Source organism: Hyla sarda, chromosome 8, assembly GCF_029499605.1.
Source record: "Hyla sarda isolate aHylSar1 chromosome 8, aHylSar1.hap1, whole genome shotgun sequence".
Lineage (NCBI taxonomy): Eukaryota > Metazoa > Chordata > Amphibia > Anura > Hylidae > Hyla > Hyla sarda.
This window is the reverse complement of record NC_079196.1, coordinates 116868410-116883429: the sequence shown is the minus strand read 5'-3', so window position 1 is coordinate 116883429 and position 15020 is coordinate 116868410. Positions and strand designations below refer to the sequence as shown.

Sequence of the window (15020 nt, the reverse complement as noted above, 5' to 3'; positions counted from 1 at the left end):
AAAAAAAGGACAGGCGACCATTGCACTCTGATGGAGCATTTAGCAATGCAATCCATAGCCTGGCTTTTGCCTGAACCCCCATCACTCCTCCTCTTGCATATAAGACAATATTTCAGATCTGCATATGAAAACAACACGCCTACCTTTGTTGCACATAGCTGCCTGCCTGTCTCTAGTTACCCCACTGGCTGTAGCTGCGTCCCTTCCGACATGGAATAACACCAACTGTAACGATAAACTGAAAATTAACAGTATAAACCTGCATCATTTTGGACTCTGGTATTTGCTGAATCCGGGTGACCTGACAATCGATGGTGGTGCCGCTGGTGATTCTGGCCTTCTTGGAATCTGTTGGGCCTATGTGTTAGCTCACACATCACTTGGGTATCCATGGTAACTACCACAACATGGTCATCTGCAGTTTACATCTAGCCCGTGGCATTGAATGGCATTTTAAAAGTGCTAAGGGTCCTGGTGCAATAATCCTCCCATGAGGATCAGCCTCAACGGCTTTGTAGATTGCACTCATGTCAGCAACTCCATATACATTTTTTTTTCTTCATGCTTCTTTCTTCATCCTTTTTTCTTTCTGTCATTCAGACTTTCATTCATTCGATCTCTCTCACTCACTTGCTTTAACTCATTTGTTCTCACTCACTCACTCACTCACTCAATCACTCACTCACTCATTCACTCTCACTCACTCTCACTCTCTCACTCACTAAGTCAGTCTCTCTCTCTCTCTCTCTTTTTCTTTTTATATATATTTTTTTCCGTCTTCTTCTTCTTCTTCTTCTTCTTCTTCTTCAGACCCTTTCATAGCACTAATGCCTTTCCAATACCACCAGCAGATGGAGACACTCCATTGCAACATTGGTTGTGAGCAGCAGTTTCTAAAAACAAATGCCTCATGGCGGATTTCCCATCCATCAATGGATGGTAAATTTTGTTTTTATCATTCACTGACCACAGAAACCAATGCATGGTCAAGCAACAGCAATGACACACCCTTGTGTATAGGCATGAGACCCTCATGTCATTTAACAGGATTCAGCACCACCCACAAGACAGCTACCTGTCATGTCATGTCAAACCTGCACAGGTGTGCTAGATTATTATTATTTAGTTTTATTTTATTTTTTTACACCAATCAGTGTGCAAACATGGTCATTAAAACGCTAAATGAATAGACGTTCATAAACCAGTCAGTGCAATTCATCATTTTGGTCTCCAATTCTCAAACTCAAATTCTCACCCACGGAGGATTAAATGAGAATCTTTCTTGTTTAACACTGGAATGGGGTGGTGCACTGTTCACTACCCGAAGATACTGCCACATCGGGTCAATGCATAGGGCGACAGAAGCAAGCTTCCAAATCAGCTCCCTTTCTCAAAAATCCATTTAATTTATGGTCCCCAGATAGGGAACGTATGTATCAGTATGTGCTCACAAGTCACCCAAGTGCAAGTATTCACACAAAAAAAAACGTGCCTCAGGATGCGATCTGTCGCAAGATCCTTTCTTTTTTTACACTTGATCTAAGCCAAAAGGCCTAGAGGGGATAACCGGGAAAGGGGTGGACCCAACCATGTCCCCTTCATGAGCACTCACATTACTCATAGGAATGGAAGGAAGGCTGGCAGCCAACCAGCCTCCCATACACTTTCTGGGTGGGTGGCAGTCAGCCACCCATACATACATACAGCACAGGCTAAACCCACATCATCACTTAAAAAAAGGACAGGCGACCATTGCACTCTGATGGAGCATTTAGCAATGCAATCCATAGCCTGGCTTTTGCCTGAACCCCCATCACTCCTCCTCTTGCATATAAGACAATATTTCAGATCTGCATATGAAAACAACACGCCTACCTTTGTTGCACATAGCTGCCTGCCTGTCTCTAGTTACCCCACTGGCTGTAGCTGCGTCCCTTCCGACATGGAATAACACCAACTGTAACGATAAACTGAAAATTAACAGTATAAACCTGCATCATTTTGGACTCTGGTATTTGCTGAATCCGGGTGACCTGACAATCGATGGTGGTGCCGCTGGTGATTCTGGCCTTCTTGGAATCTGTTGGGCCTATGTGTTAGCTCACACATCACTTGGGTATCCATGGTAACTACCACAACATGGTCATCTGCAGTTTACATCTAGCCCGTGGCATTGAATGGCATTTTAAAAGTGCTAAGGGTCCTGGTGCAATAATCCTCCCATGAGGATCAGCCTCAACGGCTTTGTAGATTGCACTCATGTCAGCAACTCCATATACATTTTTTTTTCTTCATGCTTCTTTCTTCATCCTTTTTTCTTTCTGTCATTCAGACTTTCATTCATTCGATCTCTCTCACTCACTTGCTTTAACTCATTTGATCTCACTCACTCACTCACTCACTCACTCACTCAATCACTCACTCACTCATTCACTCTCACTCACTCTCACTCTCTCACTCACTCGCTCACTAAGTCAGTCTCTCTCTCTCTCTCTCTTTTTCTTTTTATATATATTTTTTTCCGTCTTCTTCTTCTTCTTCTTCTTCAGACCCTGTCATAGCACTAATGCCTTTCCAATACCACCAGCAGATGGAGACACTCCATTGCAACATTGGTTGTGAGCAGCAGTTTCTAAAAACAAATGCCTCATGGCGGATTTCCCATCCATCAATGGATGGTAAATTTTGTTTTTATCATTCACTGACCACAGAAACCAATGCATGGTCAAGCAACAGCAATGACACACCCTTGTGTATAGGCATGAGACCCTCATGTCATTTAACAGGATTCAGCACCACCCACAAGACAGCTACCTGTCATGTCATGTCAAACCTGCACAGGTGTGCTAGATTATTATTATTTAGTTTTATTTTATTTTTTTACACCAATCAGTGTGCAAACATGGTCATTAAAACGCTAAATGAATAGACGTTCATAAACCAGTCAGTGCAACTCATCATTTTGGTCTCCAATTCTCAAACTCAAATTCTCACCCACGGAGGATTAAATGAGAATCTTTCTTGTTTAACACTGGAATGGGGTGGTGCACTGTTCACTACCCGAAGATACTGCCACATCGGGTCAATGCATAGGGCGACAGAAGCAAGCTTCCAAATCAGCTCCCTTTCTCAAAAATCCATTTAATTTATGGTCCCCAGATAGGGAACGTATGTATCAGTATGTGCTCACAAGTCACCCAAGTGCAAGTATTCACACAAAAAAAAACGTGCCTCAGGATGCGATCTGTCGCAAGATCCTTTCTTTTTTTACACTTGATCTAAGCCAAAAGGCCTAGAGGGGATAACCGGGAAAGGGTGGACCCAACCATGTCCCCTTCATGAGCACTCACATTACTCATAGGAATGGAAGGAAGGCTGGCAGCCAACCAGCCTCCCATACACTTTCTGGGTGGGTGGCAGTCAGCCACCCATACATACATACAGCACAGGCTAAACCCACATCATCACTTAAAAAAAGGACAGGCGACCATTGCACTCTGATGGAGCATTTAGCAATGCAATCCATAGCCTGGCTTTTGCCTGAACCCCCATCACTCCTCCTCTTGCATATAAGACAATATTTCAGATCTGCATATGAAAACAACACGCCTACCTTTGTTGCACATAGCTGCCTGCCTGTCTCTAGTTACCCCACTGGCTGTAGCTGCGTCCCCTTCCGACATGGAATAACACCAACTGTAACGATAAACTGAAAATTAACAAGTATAAAACCTGCAACATTTTGGACTCTGGTATTTGCTGAATCCGGGTGACCTGACAATCGATGGTGGTGCCGCTGGTGATTCTGGCCTTCTTGGAATCTGTTGGGCCTATGTGTTAGCTCCACACATCACTTGGGTATCCATGGTAACCTACCCACAACCATGGTCATCTGCAGTTTACCATCTAGCCCGTGGCATTGAATGGCATTTTAAAAGTGCTAAGGGTCCTGGTGCCAATAATCCTCCCATGAGGATCAGCCTCAACCGGCTTTGTAGATTGCACTCATGTCAGCAACTCCATATACATTTTTTTTTCTTCATGCTTCTTTCTTCATCCTTTTTTCTTTCTGTCATTCAGACTTTCATTCATTCGATCTCTCTCACTCACTTGCTTTAACTCATTTGTTCTCACTCACTCACTCACTCACTCACTCAATCACTCACTCACTCATTCACTCTCACTCACTCTCACTCTCTCACTCACTCGCTCACTAAGTCAGTCTCTCTCTCTCTCTCTCTTTTTCTTTTTTATATATATTTTTTTCCGTCTTCTTCTTCTTCTTCTTCTTCTTCTTCTTCAGACCCTGTCATAGCACTAATGCCTTTCCAATACCACCAGCAGATGGAGACACTCCAATTGCAACATTGGTTGTGAGCAGCAGTTTCTAAAAACAAATGCCTCATGGCGGATTTCCCATCCATCAATGGATGGTAAATTTTGTTTTTATCATTCACTGACCACAGAAACCAATGCATGGTCAAGCAACCAGCAATGACACACCCTTGTGTATAGGCATGAGACCCCTCATGTCAATTTAACAGGATTCAGCACCACCCACAAGACAGCTACCTGTCATGTCATGTCAAACCTGCACAGGTGTGCTAGATTATTATTATTTAGTTTTATTTTATTTTTTTACACCAATCAGTGTGCAAACATGGTCATTAAAACGCTAATGAATAGACGTTCATAAACCAGTCAGTGCAACTCATCATTTTGGTCTCCAATTCTCAAACTCAAATTCTCACCCACGGAGGATTAAATGAGAATCTTTCTTGTTTAACACTGGAATGGGGTGGTGCACTGTTCACTACCCGAAGATACTGCCACATCGGGTCAATGCATAGGGCGACAGAAGCAAGCTCCAAATCAGCTCCCTTTCTCAAAAATCCATTTAATTTATGGTCCCCAGATAGGGAACGTATGTATCAGTATGTGCTCACAAGTCACCAAGTGCAAGTATTCACACAAAAAAAAACGTGCCTCAGGATGCGATCTGTCGCAAGATCCTTTCTTTTTTTACACTTGATCTAAGCCAAAAGGCCTAGAGGGGATAACCGGGAAAGGGGGTGGACCCAACCATGTCCCCTTCATGAGCACTCACATTACTCATAGGAATGGAAGGAAGGCTGGCAGCCAACCAGCCTCCCATACCACTTTCTGGGTGGGTGGCAGTCAGCCACCCATACATACATACAGCACAGGCTAAAACCCACATCATCACTTAAAAAAAGGACAGGCGACCATTGCACTCTGATGGAGCATTTAGCAATGCAATCCATAGCCTGGCTTTTGCCTGAACCCCCATCACTCCTCCTCTTGCATATAAGACAATATTTCAGATCTGCATATGAAAACAACACGCCTACCTTTGTTGCACATAGCTGCCTGCCTGTCTCTAGTTACCCCACTGGCTGTAGCTGCGTCCCTTCCGACATGGAATAACACCAACTGTAACGATAACTGAAAATTAACAGTATAAACCTGCATCATTTTTGGACTCTGGTATTTGCTGAATCCGGGTGACCTGACAATCGATGGTGGTGCCGCTGGTGATTCGCTGGTGATTCTGGCCTTCTTGGAATCTGTTGGGCCTATGTGTTAGCTCACACATCACTTGGGTATCCATGGTAACTACCACAACATGGTCATCTGCAGTTTACATCTAGCCCGTGGCATTGAATGGCATTTTAAAAGTGCTAAGGGTCCTGGTGCAATAATCCTCCCATGAGGATCAGCCTCAACGGCTTTGTAGATTGCACTCATGTCAGCAACTCCATATACATTTTTTTTTCTTCATGCTTCTTTCTTCATCCTTTTTTCTTTCTGTCATTCAGACTTTCATTCATTCGATCTCTCTCACTCACTTGCTTTAACTCATTTGTTCTCACTCACTCACTCACTCACTCAATCACTCACTCACTCATTCACTCTCACTCACTCTCACTCTCTCACTCACTCGCTCACTAAGTCAGTCTCTCTCTCTCTCTCTCTTTTTCTTTTTATATATATTTTTTTCCGTCTTCTTCTTCTTCTTCTTCTTCTTCTTCAGACCCTGTCATAGCACTAATGCCTTTCCAATACCACCAGCAGATGGAGACACTCCATTGCAACATTGGTTGTGAGCAGCAGTTTCTAAAAACAAATGCCTCATGGCGGATTTCCCATCCATCAATGGATGGTAAATTTTGTTTTTATCATTCACTGACCACAGAAACCAATGCATGGTCAAGCAACAGCAATGACACACCCTTGTGTATAGGCATGAGACCCTCATGTCATTTAACAGGATTCAGCACCACCCACAAGACAGCTACCTGTCATGTCATGTCAAACCTGCACAGGTGTGCTAGATTATTATTATTTAGTTTTATTTTATTTTTTTACACCAATCAGTGTGCAAACATGGTCATTAAAACGCTAAATGAATAGACGTTCATAAACCAGTCAGTGCAACTCATCATTTTGGTCTCCAATTCTCAAACTCAAATTCTCACCCACGGAGGATTAAATGAGAATCTTTCTTGTTTAACACTGGAATGGGGTGGTGCACTGTTCACTACCCGAAGATACTGCCACATCGGGTCAATGCATAGGGCGACAGAAGCAAGCTTCCAAATCAGCTCCCTTTCTCAAAAATCCATTTAATTTATGGTCCCCAGATAGGGAACGTATGTATCAGTATGTGCTCACAAGTCACCCAAAGTGCAAGTATTCACACAAAAAAAAACGTGCCTCAGGATGCGATCTGTCGCAAGATCCTTTCTTTTTTTACACTTGATCTAAGCCAAAAGGCCTAGAGGGGATAACCGGGAAAGGGGTGGACCCAACCATGTCCCCTTCATGAGCACTCACATTACTCATAGGAATGGAAGGAAGGCTGGCAGCCAACCAGCCTCCCATACACTTTCTGGGTGGGTGGCAGTCAGCCACCCATACATACATACAGCACAGGCTAAACCCACATCATCACTTAAAAAAAGGACAGGCGACCATTGCACTCTGATGGAGCATTTAGCAATGCAATCCATAGCCTGGCTTTTGCCTGAACCCCCATCACTCCTCCTCTTGCATATAAGACAATATTTCAGATCTGCATATGAAAACAACACGCCTACCTTTGTTGCACATAGCTGCCTGCCTGTCTCTAGTTACCCCACTGGCTGTAGCTGCGTCCCTTCCGACATGGAATAACACCAACTGTAACGATAAACTGAAAATTAACAGTATAAACCTGCATCATTTTGGACTCTGGTATTTGCTGAATCCGGGTGACCTGACAATCGATGGTGGTGCCGCTGGTGATTCTGGCCTTCTTGGAATCTGTTGGGCCTATGTGTTAGCTCACACATCACTTGGGTATCCATGGTAACTACCACAACATGGTCATCTGCAGTTTACATCTAGCACGTGGCATTGAATGGCATTTTAAAAGTGCTAAGGGTCCTGGTGCAATAATCCTCCCATGAGGATCAGCCTCAACGGCTTTGTAGATTGCACTCATGTCAGCAACTCCATATACATTTTTTTTTCTTCATGCTTCTTTCTTCATCCTTTTTTCTTTCTGTCATTCAGACTTTCATTCATTCGATCTCTCTCACTCACTTGCTTTAACTCATTTGTTCTCACTCACTCACTCACTCAATCACTCACTCACTCATTCACTCTCACTCACTCTCACTCTCTCACTCACTCGCTCACTAAGTCAGTCTCTCTCTCTCTCTCTCTTTTTCTTTTTATATATATTTTTTTCCGTCTTCTTCTTCTTCTTCTTCTTCTTCTTCTTCTTCAGACCCTGTCATAGCACTAATGCCTTTCCAATACCACCAGCAGATGGAGACACTCCATTGCAACATTGGTTGTGAGCAGCAGTTTCTAAAAACAAATGCCTCATGGCGGATTTCCCATCCATCAATGGATGGTAAATTTTGTTTTTATCATTCACTGACCACAGAAACCAATGCATGGTCAAGCAACAGCAATGACACACCCTTGTGTATAGGCATGAGACCCTCATGTCATTTAACAGGATTCAGCACCACCCACAAGACAGCTACCTGTCATGTCATGTCAAACCTGCACAGGTGTGCTAGATTATTATTATTTAGTTTTATTTTATTTTTTTACACCAATCAGTGTGCAAACATGGTCATTAAAACGCTAAATGAATAGACGTTCATAAACCAGTCAGTGCAACTCATCATTTTGGTCTCCAATTCTCAAACTCAAATTCTCACCCACGGAGGATTAAATGAGAATCTTTCTTGTTTAACACTGGAATGGGGTGGTGCACTGTTCACTACCCGAAGATACTGCCACATCGGGTCAATGCATAGGGCGACAGAAGCAAGCTTCCAAATCAGCTCCCTTTCTCAAAAATCCATTAAATTTATGGTCCCCAGATAGGGAACGTATGTATCAGTATGTGCTCACAAGTCACCCAAAGTGCAAGTATTCACACAAAAAAAAACGTGCCTCAGGATGCGATCTGTCGCAAGATCCTTTCTTTTTTTACACTTGATCTAAGCCAAAAGGCCTAGAGGGGATAACCGGGAAAGGGGTGGACCCAACCATGTCCCCTTCATGAGCACTCACATTACTCATAGGAATGGAAGGAAGGCTGGCAGCCAACCAGCCTCCCATACACTTTCTGGGTGGGTGGCAGTCAGCCACCCATACATACATACAGCACAGGCTAAACCCACATCATCACTTAAAAAAAGGACAGGCGACCATTGCACTCTGATGGAGCATTTAGCAATGCAATCCATAGCCTGGCTTTTGCCTGAACCCCCATCACTCCTCCTCTTGCATATAAGACAATATTTCAGATCTGCATATGAAAACAACACGCCTACCTTTGTTGCACATAGCTGCCTGCCTGTCTCTAGTTACCCCACTGGCTGTAGCTGCGTCCCTTCCGACATGGAATAACACCAACTGTAACGATAAACTGAAAATTAACAGTATAAACCTGCATCATTTTGGACTCTGGTATTTGCTGAATCCGGGTGACCTGACAATCGATGGTGGTGCCGCTGGTGATTCTGGCCTTCTTGGAATCTGTTGGGCCTATGTGTTAGCTCACACATCACTTGGGTATCCATGGTAACTACCACAACATGGTCATCTGCAGTTTACATCTAGCCCGTGGCATTGAATGGCATTTTAAAAGTGCTAAGGGTCCTGGTGCAATAATCCTCCCATGAGGATCAGCCTCAACGGCTTTGTAGATTGCACTCATGTCAGCAACTCCATATACATTTTTTTTTCTTCATGCTTCTTTCTTCATCCTTTTTTCTTTCTGTCATTCAGACTTTCATTCATTCGATCTCTCTCACTCACTTGCTTTAACTCATTTGTTCTCACTCACTCACTCACTCACTCAATCACTCACTCACTCATTCACTCTCACTCACTCTCACTCTCTCACTCACTAAGTCAGTCTCTCTCTCTCTCTCTCTTTTTCTTTTTATATATATTTTTTTCCGTCTTCTTCTTCTTCTTGTTCTTCTTCTTCAGACCCTGTCATAGCACTAATGCCTTTCCAATACCACCAGCAGATGGAGACACTCCATTGCAACATTGGTTGTGAGCAGCAGTTTCTAAAAACAAATGCCTCATGGCGGATTTCCCATCCATCAATGGATGGTAAATTTTGTTTTTATCATTCACTGACCACAGAAACCAATGCATGGTCAAGCAACAGCAATGACACACCCTTGTGTATAGGCATGAGACCCTCATGTCATTTAACAGGATTCAGCACCACCTACAAGACAGCTACCTGTCATGTCATGTCAAACCTGCACAGGTGTGCTAGATTATTATTATTTAGTTTTATTTTATTTTTTTACACCAATCAGTGTGCAAACATGGTCATTAAAACGCTAAATGAATAGACGTTCATAAACCAGTCAGTGCAACTCATCATTTTGGTCTCCAATTCTCAAACTCAAATTCTCACCCACGGAGGATTAAATGAGAATCTTTCTTGTTTAACACTGGAATGGGGTGGTGCACTGTTCACTACCCGAAGATACTGCCACATCGGGTCAATGCATAGGGCGACAGAAGCAAGCTTCCAAATCAGCTCCCTTTCTCAAAAATCCATTTAATTTATGGTCCCCAGATAGGGAACGTATGTATCAGTATGTGCTCACAAGTCACCCAAGTGCAAGTATTCACACAAAAAAAAACGTGCCTCAGGATGCGATCTGTCGCAAGATCCTTTCTTTTTTTACACTTGATCTAAGCCAAAAGGCCTAGAGGGGATAACCGGGAAAGGGGTGGACCCAACCATGTCCCCTTCATGAGCACTCACATTACTCATAGGAATGGAAGGAAGGCTGGCAGCGAACCAGCCTCCCATACACTTTCTGGGTGGGTGGCAGTCAGCCACCCATACATACATACAGCACAGGCTAAACCCACATCATCACTTAAAAAAAGGACAGGCGACCATTGCACTCTGATGGAGCATTTAGCAATGCAATCCATAGCCTGGCTTTTGCCTGAACCCCCATCACTCCTCCTCTTGCATATAAGACAATATTTCAGATCTGCATATGAAAACAACACGCCTACCTTTGTTGCACATAGCTGCCTGCCTGTCTCTAGTTACCCTAGTTACCCCACTGGCTGTAGCTGCGTCCCTTCCGACATGGAATAACACCAACTGTAACGATAAACTGAAAATTAACAGTATAAACCTGCATCATTTTGGACTCTGGTATTTGCTGAATCCGGGTGACCTGACAATCGATGGTGGTGCCGCTGGTGATTCTGGCCTTCTTGGAATCTGTTGGGCCTATGTGTTAGCTCACACATCACTTGGGTATCCATGGTAACTACCACAACATGGTCATCTGCAGTTTACATCTAGCCCGTGGCATTGAATGGCATTTTAAAAGTGCTAAGGGTCCTGGTGCAATAATCCTCCCATGAGGATCAGCCTCAACGGCTTTGTAGATTGCACTCATGTCAGCAACTCCATATACATTTTTTTTTCTTCATGCTTCTTTCTTCATCCTTTTTTCTTTCTGTCGTTCAGACTTTCATTCATTCGATCTCTCTCACTCACTTGCTTTAACTCATTTGTTCTCACTCACTCACTCACTCAATCACTCACTCACTCATTCACTCTCACTCACTCTCACTCTCTCACTCACTAAGTCAGTCTCTCTCTCTCTCTCTCTTTTTCTTTTTATATATATTTTTTTCCGTCTTCTTCTTCTTCTTCTTCAGACCCTTTCATAGCACTAATGCCTTTCCAATACCACCAGCAGATGGAGACACTCCATTGCAACATTGGTTGTGAGCAGCAGTTTCTAAAAACAAATGCCTCATGGCGGATTTCCCATCCATCAATGGATGGTAAATTTTGTTTTTATCATTCACTGACCACAGAAACCAATGCATGGTCAAGCAACAGCAATGACACACCCTTGTGTATAGGCATGAGACCCTCATGTCATTTAACAGGATTCAGCACCACCCACAAGACAGCTACCTGTCATGTCATGTCAAACCTGCACAGGTGTGCTAGATTATTATTATTTAGTTTTATTTTATTTTTTTACACCAATCAGTGTGCAAACATGGTCATTAAAACGCTAAATGAATAGACGTTCATAAACCAGTCAGTGCAACTCATCATTTTGGTCTCCAATTCTCAAACTCAAATTCTCACCCACGGAGGATTAAATGAGAATCTTTCTTGTTTAACACTGGAATGGGGTGGTGCACTGTTCACTACCCGAAGATACTGCCACATCGGGTCAATGCATAGGGCGACAGAAGCAAGCTTCCAAATCAGCTCCCTTTCTCAAAAATCCATTTAATTTATGGTCCCCAGATAGGGAACGTATGTATCAGTATGTGCTCACAAGTCACCCAAGTGCAAGTATTCACACAAAAAAAAAACGTGCCTCAGGATGCGATCTGTCGCAAGATCCTTTCTTTTTTTACACTTGATCTAAGCCAAAAGGCCTAGAGGGGATAACCGGGAAAGGGGTGGACCCAACCATGTCCCCTTCATGAGCACTCACATTACTCATAGGAATGGAAGGAAGGCTGGCAGCCAACCAGCCTCCCATACACTTTCTGGGTGGGTGTCAGTCAGCCACCCATACATACATACAGCACAGGCTAAACCCACATCATCACTTAAAAAAAGGACAGGCGACCATTGCACTCTGATGGAGCATTTAGCAATGCAATCCATAGCCTGGCTTTTGCCTGAACCCCCATCACTCCTCCTCTTGCATATAAGACAATATTTCAGATCTGCATATGAAAACAACACGCCTACCTTTGTTGCACATAGCTGCCTGCCTGTCTCTAGTTACCCCACTGGCTGTAGCTGCGTCCCTTCCGACATGGAATAACACCAACTGTAACGATAAACTGAAAATTAACAGTATAAACCTGCATCATTTTGGACTCTGGTATTTGCTGAATCCGGGTGACCTGACAATCGATGGTGGTGCCGCTGGTGATTCTGGCCTTCTTGGAATCTGTTGGGCCTATGTGTTAGCTCACACATCACTTGGGTATCCATGGTAACTACCACAACATGGTCATCTGCAGTTTACATCTAGCCCGTGGCATTGAATGGCATTTTAAAAGTGCTAAGGGTCCTGGTGCAATAATCCTCCCATGAGGATCAGCCTCAACGGCTTTGTAGATTGCACTCATGTCAGCAACTCCATATACATTTTTTTTTCTTCATGCTTCTTTCTTCATCCTTTTTTCTTTCTGTCATTCAGACTTTCATTCATTCGATCTCTCTCACTCACTTGCTTTAACTCATTTGTTCTCACTCACTCACTCACTCACTCACTCAATCACTCACTCACTCATTCACTCTCACTCACTCTCACTCTCTCACTCACTCGCTCACTAAGTCAGTCTCTCTCTCTCTCTCTTTTTCTTTTTATATATATTTTTTTCGTCTTCTTCTTCTTCTTCTTCTTCTTCTTCAGACCCTGTCATAGCACTAATGCCTTTCCAATACCACCAGCAGATGGAGACACTCCATTGCAACATTGGTTGTGAGCAGCAGTTTCTAAAAACAAATGCCTCATGGCGGATTTCCCATCCATCAATGGATGGTAAATTTTGTTTTTATCATTCACTGACCACAGAAACCAATGCATGGTCAAGCAACAGCAATGACACACCCTTGTGTATAGGCATGAGACCCTCATGTCATTTAACAGGATTCAGCACCACCCACAAGACAGCTACCTGTCATGTCATGTCAAACCTGCACAGGTGTGCTAGATTATTATTATTTAGTTTTATTTTATTTTTTTACACCAATCAGTGTGCAAACATGGTCATTAAAACGCTAAATGAATAGACGTTCATAAACCAGTCAGTGCAACTCATCATTTTGGTCTCCAATTCTCAAACTCAAATTCTCACCCACGGAGGATTAAATGAGAATCTTTCTTGTTTAACACTGGAATGGGGTGGTGCACTGTTCACTACCCGAAGATACTGCCACATCGGGTCAATGCATAGGGCGACAGAAGCAAGCTTCCAAATCAGCTCCCTTTCTCAAAAATCCATTTAATTTATGGTCCCCAGATAGGGAACGTATGTATCAGTATGTGCTCACAAGTCACCCAAGTGCAAGTATTCACACAAAAAAAAACGTGCCTCAGGATGCGATCTGTCGCAAGATCCTTTCTTTTTTTACACTTGATCTAAGCCAAAAGGCCTAGAGGGGATAACCGGGAAAGGGGTGGACCCAACCATGTCCCCTTCATGAGCACTCACATTACTCATAGGAATGGAAGGAAGGCTGGCAGCCAACCAGCCTCCCATACACTTTCTGGGTGGGTGGCAGTCAGCCACCCATACATACATACAGCACAGGCTAAACCCACATCATCACTTAAAAAAAGGACAGGCGACCATTGCACTCTGATGGAGCATTTAGCAATGCAATCCATAGCCTGGCTTTTGCCTGAACCCCCATCACTCCTCCTCTTGCATATAAGACAATATTTCAGATCTGCATATGAAAACAACACGCCTACCTTTGTTGCACATAGCTGCCTGCCTGTCTCTAGTTACCCCACTGGCTGTAGCTGCGTCCCTTCCGACATGGAATAACACCAACTGTAACGATAAACTGAAAATTAACAGTATAAACCTGCATCATTTTGGACTCTGGTATTTGCTGAATCCGGGTGACCTGACAATCGATGGTGGTGCCGCTGGTGATTCTGGCCTTCTTGGAATCTGTTGGGCCTATGTGTTAGCTCACACATCACTTGGGTATCCATGGTAACTACCACAACATGGTCATCTGCAGTTTACATCTAGCCCGTGGCATTGAATGGCATTTTAAAAGTGCTAAGGGTCCTGGTGCAATAATCCTCCCATGAGGATCAGCCTCAACGGCTTTGTAGATTGCACTCATGTCAGCAACTCCATATACATTTTTTTTTCTTCATGCTTCTTTCTTCATCCTTTTTTCTTTCTGTCATTCAGACTTTCATTCATTCGATCTCTCTCACTCACTTGCTTTAACTCATTTGTTCTCACTCACTCACTCACTCACTCAATCACTCACTCACTCATTCACTCTCACTCACTCTCACTCTCTCACTCACTCGCTCACTAAGTCAGTCTCTCTCTCTCTCTCTTTTTCTTTTTATATATATTTTTTTCCGTCTTCTTCTTCTTCTTCTTCTTCTTCTTCTTCTTCTTCTTCTTCAGACCCTGTCATAGCACTAATGCCTTTCCAATACCACCAGCAGATGGAGACACTCCATTGCAACATTGGTTGTGAGCAGCAGTTTCTAAAAACAAATGCCTCATGGCGGATTTCCCATCCATCAATGGATGGTAAATTTTGTTTTTATCATTCACTGACCACAGAAACCAATGCATGGTCAAGCAACAGCAATGACACACCCTTGTGTATAGGCATGAGACCCTCATGTCATTTAACAGGATTCAGCACCACCCACAAGACAGCTACCTGTCATGTCATGTCA

The 15020-nt window shown here is 43.4% G+C and overlaps 8 pseudogenes; all 8 read right to left on the bottom strand.

Moving 5' to 3' along the window:
- Nucleotides 1–1300: 1300 nt before the first annotated feature.
- On the bottom strand, nucleotides 1301–1564 carry LOC130287044 (U2 spliceosomal RNA; annotated as a pseudogene).
- Nucleotides 1565–3039: 1475 nt separating this feature from the next.
- Nucleotides 3040–3303, bottom strand: LOC130287043 (U2 spliceosomal RNA; annotated as a pseudogene).
- A 1493-nt stretch (nucleotides 3304–4796) lies between these two features.
- LOC130289583 (U2 spliceosomal RNA) lies at nucleotides 4797–5058 on the bottom strand (annotated as a pseudogene).
- Nucleotides 5059–6545: 1487 nt separating this feature from the next.
- Nucleotides 6546–6810, bottom strand: LOC130288205 (U2 spliceosomal RNA; annotated as a pseudogene).
- Nucleotides 6811–8285: 1475 nt separating this feature from the next.
- On the bottom strand, nucleotides 8286–8550 carry LOC130289552 (U2 spliceosomal RNA; annotated as a pseudogene).
- Nucleotides 8551–10015: 1465 nt separating this feature from the next.
- On the bottom strand, nucleotides 10016–10279 carry LOC130287042 (U2 spliceosomal RNA; annotated as a pseudogene).
- Nucleotides 10280–11740: 1461 nt separating this feature from the next.
- LOC130288072 (U2 spliceosomal RNA) lies at nucleotides 11741–12005 on the bottom strand (annotated as a pseudogene).
- A 1474-nt stretch (nucleotides 12006–13479) lies between these two features.
- On the bottom strand, nucleotides 13480–13743 carry LOC130287041 (U2 spliceosomal RNA; annotated as a pseudogene).
- Nucleotides 13744–15020: the final 1277 nt, after the last annotated feature.